This window comes from Coregonus lavaretus (genome assembly GCF_964263955.1).
Source record: "Coregonus lavaretus genome assembly, contig: HAP1_SCAFFOLD_55, whole genome shotgun sequence".
Lineage (NCBI taxonomy): Eukaryota > Metazoa > Chordata > Actinopteri > Salmoniformes > Salmonidae > Coregonus > Coregonus lavaretus.
Window position 1 is genome coordinate 2,424,161 of NW_028161934.1, and position 6,288 is coordinate 2,430,448.

Genomic DNA, 6,288 nt, shown 5'->3' on the forward strand with positions numbered 1-6,288 from the left:
ATATGTACTTATGCTCACTGTGGGGATGACGTCATCGATGCACTTATTGATGAAGTCAGTGACCGATGTGGTGTACTCCTCAATGCTATCGGAAGAATCCCGGAACATATTCCAGTCTGTGCTAGCAAAACAGTCCTGTAGCTTAGTATTTGCGTCATCTAACCACTTCCTTATTAACCGAGTCACTGGTGCTTCCTGCTTTAGTTTTTGCTTATAAGCAGGAATCAGGAGGATAGAGTTTTGGTCAGATTTGCCAAATGGAGGGCGAGGGAGAGCTTTGTACGCGTCTCTGTGTGTGCAGTAAAGGTGGTCTAGAGTTTTTTTCCTCTGGTTGCACATTTAACATGCTGGTAGAAATGAGGTAGAACGGATTTAAGTTTCCTTAGTATTCGATTTTATGCACCAGCTATTGTTTACAAATATACACAGACCGCCACCCCATGTCTTACCGGAGTCAGCCGTTCTTTCCTGCCGATGTAGCGTATATCCCGCCAGCTGTATGTTATCCATGTCTTTGTTTAGCCACGACTCGTGAAACATAAGATATTACAGTTTTTAATGTCCCGTTGGTAGGATAATCTTGATCTTAGGTCGTCCAATTTATTTTCAAATGATTGAACATTGGCTAATAGGATTGATGGAAGAGGTCGTTTTCTTGCTCGCCGTCAGATCCTTACAAGGCACCCCTACCTACGTCCACGATATCTCTGTCTCTTTCTCATGCGAATGATGAGGATTTTGGCCTTGTCGGGTGTCTGTAGAATATCCTTCGCGTCCGACTCGTTGAAGAGTCGTAATGTGTAGGATGTGTGTTTTAACTTTTCTACATCCATAACTACCAGCACTCTAGACTTCATGGGCCTTCACTACATATGCTATATTTGTGTGTTTGTGTGTGTGTGCATGTTCTTGTGAATCTCTTGCTGTTTAGCCTCACAGCTTGGGGATAGGAGCTATCATTGAACCTGGTGGTCAGTCTTTAGGCTGCTGTACAGCTTGACGGACCGTAGAGGGTTGAACATTTATCCTCCTATATTTGGGGTTCTGAGAATAAAACAGCTTCAGAACAATCAATGTAGAAATATGTGTTTACAGTACTACAGATCTGTTCAGTAAGTGAATGTTGTTGTTGGTGTTGTTGTTGATGTCTTTATTGCATCCATTAGGAAATTGTTTTTGCATCAGAGAGCATGTCATCTTAAATAGACAGATGTAGACAGACATGCAACACGTCACACACATTACATACATAGTGCAATAGACTTACAGACAGACAGTATTCACATAGACAACCATATAGCACAATACAACACAACACAATATGAGCCTGGTTCATTTTCAGTAATGAGGCCCTGTACCCCATTTACAGTTTATACTTCAATGTATCAGGTGTAGTTATTCACCAGCTATAGAGTGAGTTGTTGTTTATGTTTCTAAGACTGCAGGGTGGGAGATGCAACAATGGCCTTGAGAACAGCAGGAAGTGTGTTGGTGGTCTTTCTCTGGTCTGTAGCAGGTATGGTCTCATTCTTATCTTTTAGTTGCTCTGTTTAACAATCTACAGACATTTCTAAAAGGATAAGAATCATAATGTTATTCTGGTGTGTTCTGTTAGGCGTCTCCACTTCACTTAAATAGTTATCTTTTACACCTTACTGAGTGATACTTACCGTGGTTTCCATTCACACTCAACTCTACTCTAAGTGTGAGCTAATAGGCCTTGGATTAATTCTGATACCATTGTGTTGTGTGACTGGGTTTCAGTAGTACTGGGTCAGTATGGCTGGAGTGTGACTTACACCACTCAGAGTATTTGTGCCTTGAAGGGGTCAACAGTGCAGCTGTCCTGCTCTTACAGATATCCCAGTGGTACAGTCACAAGAACCTTCTGGTTCACTAAAATGTATGCTGTGGAGAATTATGTGAGATTGAGTGATGACCTAGACTACAAAGGTCGTGTGAAGTACCATAGAGACACAAATGGCCACACCCTGACTATCACATACCTGAGAGAGAGTGACTCAGCTATGTACAAGTTCAGATTTATAACAGATCAGAATGGAGGGAAATATAGTGGCTATCCTGGAGTCACTCTGTCTGTCACAGGTACAGTTACATTCAATAAAGCTAAACTGTTGAATTCCATTTAGTTCAGGAAAATTGTCTTTGTTTGTATTTATGAAATACAAATAATATGATACTATGTCTATATAGCAATTGTCATGTCTTTATTGATCTGTTTGAGAATGTATTACATCATGTGATGACACTAGACAACAGGTGATTCAGATTTATGTTGTCTACTCCAGACCTGCAGGTGAAGGTGACTCCTTATTCACAGACTGCAACATGGAAGACACTGACCTGTAGCACCACCAGTTGTCCTCTGACTGGTAACACCACCTACATCTGGTACAAGAACGGACAGATAGTAACTGACAACACTTCCCCCTATTCAGTCTATCCTGATGCTGCAGACAGCTACTCCTGTGCTGTAAAAGGCCGTGAGGCTCCCCACTCTCCTGAAGTGTGTGAGTACAGTACAATAGTACAGTATTCTACTCAGCAAGTATCATGCACTCAGGCAAAAGAGACAGTTCTTACTTTATCAATCATTACAGAACAAAAAGCCTTTTTTTACACATTGTCTATATTACTTCAAATTATTATAATTATGAAAGTATTGTGACATTACAACTTTGGGACATTCATCTTTTACATCAGATAAACCAAAGAGCACCTCAGTGTCAGTCAGTCCCTCTGGTGAAATAGTGGAGGGCAGTTCAGTGACTCTGACCTGCAGCAGTGATGCCAACCCACCTGTCCAGAGTTTTACCTGGTGGTACAGGAAGAATGGAGACCCCTATCAGAGTATCTCCAATCAGAACACAGGACTACATCATGTCTTCAATCAAATCCAGTCATCTGACACTGGAGAGTACTACTGTGAGGCCTGGAATGAGATGGGGAAAGACAGGTCTAGGACCATCAACATGGATGTGAAGTGTGAGTAAAGTACAGCTCAGTGTTTGAATGATAAGGTAGCAAAACAATAGTAATTAAATGAAGTAGTCCTAAAGCACAGCATCTCCAAATGTGTATTTGTTAACGTTTTGTGTAAGTTATAGTTTTAGATAGTTCTCTGACTTAACAGATAATACATTTTTGACATGACATGTCATTTGTAAATATACTACTGTCATAAATATACTACTGTCCTAACGCTCTGACAAATTCTCCTTTACCAGATGGCCCAAAAAGCACCTCAATGTCAGTCAGTCACTCTGGTGAAATAGTGGAGGGCAGTTCAGTGACTCTGACCTGCAGCAGTGATGCCAACCCACCTGTGGACAAATACACCTGGTACAGGAAGAATGGAGCTTCACTGATAGGATCTGAAAAGACATACAATTTCACAACCATCAGCTCTGAGGATAGTGGAGAATACTACTGTGAGGCTGACAATAAATATGGACGCCTCAACTCTTCTTATGTGTCTGTGGACGTTCAGTGTTAGTACACCTAACCTCATCTTTTGATCAGAGGATCACATTTGAATTAATATTTCAATCACAAGTCTAAGTTTCACGATGCTCCTCATGTAAAACACTATTTAAAATACTGTTGTTACATATTGTTCACCAGATGGCCCAAAGAACACCTCAGTGTCAGTCAGTCCCTCTGGTGAAATAGTGGAGGGCAGTTCAGTGACTCTGACCTGCAGCAGTGATGCCAACCCACCTGTGGACAAATACACCTGGTACAAGAATGGAGCTTCACTGACAGGATCTGAAAAGACATACAATTTCACAACCATCAGCTCTGAGGATAGTGGAGAATACTACTGTGAGGCTGACAATAAATATGGACGCCTCAACTCTTCTTATGTGTCTGTGGACGTTCAGTGTTAGTACACCTAACCTCATCTTTTGATCAGAGGATCACATTTGAATTAATATTTCAATCACAATCTAAGTTTCACGATGCTCCTCATGTAAAACACTATTTAAAATACTGTTGTTACATATTGTTCACCAGATGGCCCAAAGAACACCTCAGTGTCAGTCAGTCCCTCTGGTGAAATAGTGGAGGGCAGTTCAGTGATTCTGACCTGCAGCAGTGATGCCAACCCACCTGTGGACAAATACACCTGGTACTTTCAAAATAAGACTTTTCTAAATGCATTTGGAAAGATCTACAACATGAGTAACTTCAAGTCTAAGGACAATGGACATTACCACTGTGAGGCCTGGAATGGAAGAGGATCTAGGAACTCTACAGTTCTGATGATAAATTTACCAGGTGAAGTTTCATCTTCAATATTTCAATACAAAATTAAGTTAAGGTAATATTAATAATTATACTTTGGCTTATCATACTTTGTTTTTTAATGATATATACGTTGAGATGAGATCACTTAACAAATATTGTATTATTGTCCTGTACTAGGTTTATTTTCAGTTTATAACATGCAGTACTCGTATCATCCATATTTTAATTTAGGGAAACAAACATCAGTTATGACTGCAGCTGTAGGAATCATAGTTGTTGTTCTGGTTCTCATCCTCTGTCTCTCTGGCTTCATGTGGTTCAGGTGAGTGATCTTTAAATATTATTTCACTCAAACACTTTTTTATTAACTTAATTTGTTCATTGATTGATTCATTCATTATTTAAAGAATAAATTCATTAATTAATTTACAAAACAGGAAGAAGGCCTCCAAATCCACCTCTGACACAAGAGACAGAAGAGACACAGCAGACGATGGACAGGTGAGTGTGTTGGAATCAGAAGATGACTGATGACTGTGTATTGCTTTGTGGAACATTTCCACTCCTCATGTTGTCTGTCCTTCTTCCCAATCAGGGAGACTCTAGTCCAGTGTATGACAACATCTCAGGCATGATCATGACCCCTACTGCAGCACAGACAGCTGACACAGACTACCAGGAAGATGTTCACTACGCCAGCGTCCACTTCTCTCACTCCAAAAACCAGGAAGAACCTCTGTACTCCACCGTCCAGCTGCCTCAACCACAGAAACAGGACCAAGATGTCCAGTACGCTGCTGTGAAATTCTACCGCCCCAGTTCTGCCACCCAGTGAGCAAATTCTGCCATTAAAATACAGTGGGGAAAAAAAGTATTTAGTCAGCCACCAATTGTGCAAGTTCTCCCACTTAAAAAGATGAGAGAGGCCTGTAATTTTCATCATAGGTACACGTCAACTATGACAGACAAAATGAGAAAAAAATCCACAAAATCACATTGTAGGATTTTTTATGAATTTATTTGCAAATTATGGTGGAAAATAAGTATTTGGTCAATAACAAAAAAAGTTTCTCAATACTTTGTTATATACCCTTTGTTGGCAATGACAAAGGTCAAACGTTTTCTGTAAGTCTTCACAAGGTTTTCACACACTGTTGCTGGTATTTTGGCCCATTCCTCCATGCAGATCTCCTCTAGAGCAGTGATGTTTTGGGGATGTCGCTGGGCAACACAGACTTTCAACTCCCTCCAAAGATTTTCTATGGGGTTGAGATCTGGAGACTGGCTAGGCCACTCCAGGATCTTGAAATGCTTCTTACGAAGCCACTCCTTCGTTGCCCGGGCGGTGTGTTTGGGATCATTGTCATGCTGAAAGACCCAGCCACGTTTCATCTTCAATGCCCTTGCTGATGGAAGGAGGTTTTCACTCCAAATCTCACGATACATGGCCCCATTCATTCTTTCCTTTACACGGATTAGTCGTCCTGGTCCCTTTGCAGAAAAACACCCCCAAAGCATGATGTTTCCACCCCCATGCTTCACAGTAGGTATGGTGTTCTTTGGATGCAACTCAGCATTCTTTGTCCTCCAAACACGACGAGTTGAGTTTTTACCAAAAAGTTCTATTTTGGTTTCATCTGACCATATGACATTCTCCCAATCCTCTTCTGGATCATCCAAATGCACTCTAGCAAACTTCAGACGGGCCTGGACATGTACTGGTTTAAGCAGGGGGACACGTCTTGCACTGCAGGATTTGAGTCCCTGGCGGCGTAGTGTGTTACTGATGGTAGGCTTTGTTAATTTGGTCCCAGCTCTCTGCAGGTCATTCACTAGGTCCCCCCGTGTGGTTCTGGGATTTTTGCTCACCGTTCTTGTGATAATTTTGACCCCACGGGGTGAGAGCTTGCGTGGAGCCCCAGATCGAGGGAGATTATCAGTGGTCTTGTATGTCTTCCATTTCCTAATAATTGCTCCCACAGTTGATTTCTTCAAACCAAGCTGCTTACCTATTGC

At 41.4% G+C, this 6,288-nt stretch overlaps 1 long non-coding RNA gene across 1 annotated transcript; it reads left to right on the forward strand.

Annotated features, from left to right (window-relative positions):
* The first annotated feature begins 4,527 nt into the window (after window positions 1-4,527).
* Window positions 4,528-4,951, forward strand: LOC311119913. Its single transcript, XR_014612048.1, has 3 exons — window positions 4,528-4,594; window positions 4,710-4,773; window positions 4,868-4,951. It is a non-coding gene; the product is annotated as an uncharacterized lncRNA (long non-coding RNA).
* Window positions 4,952-6,288: the final 1,337 nt, after the last annotated feature.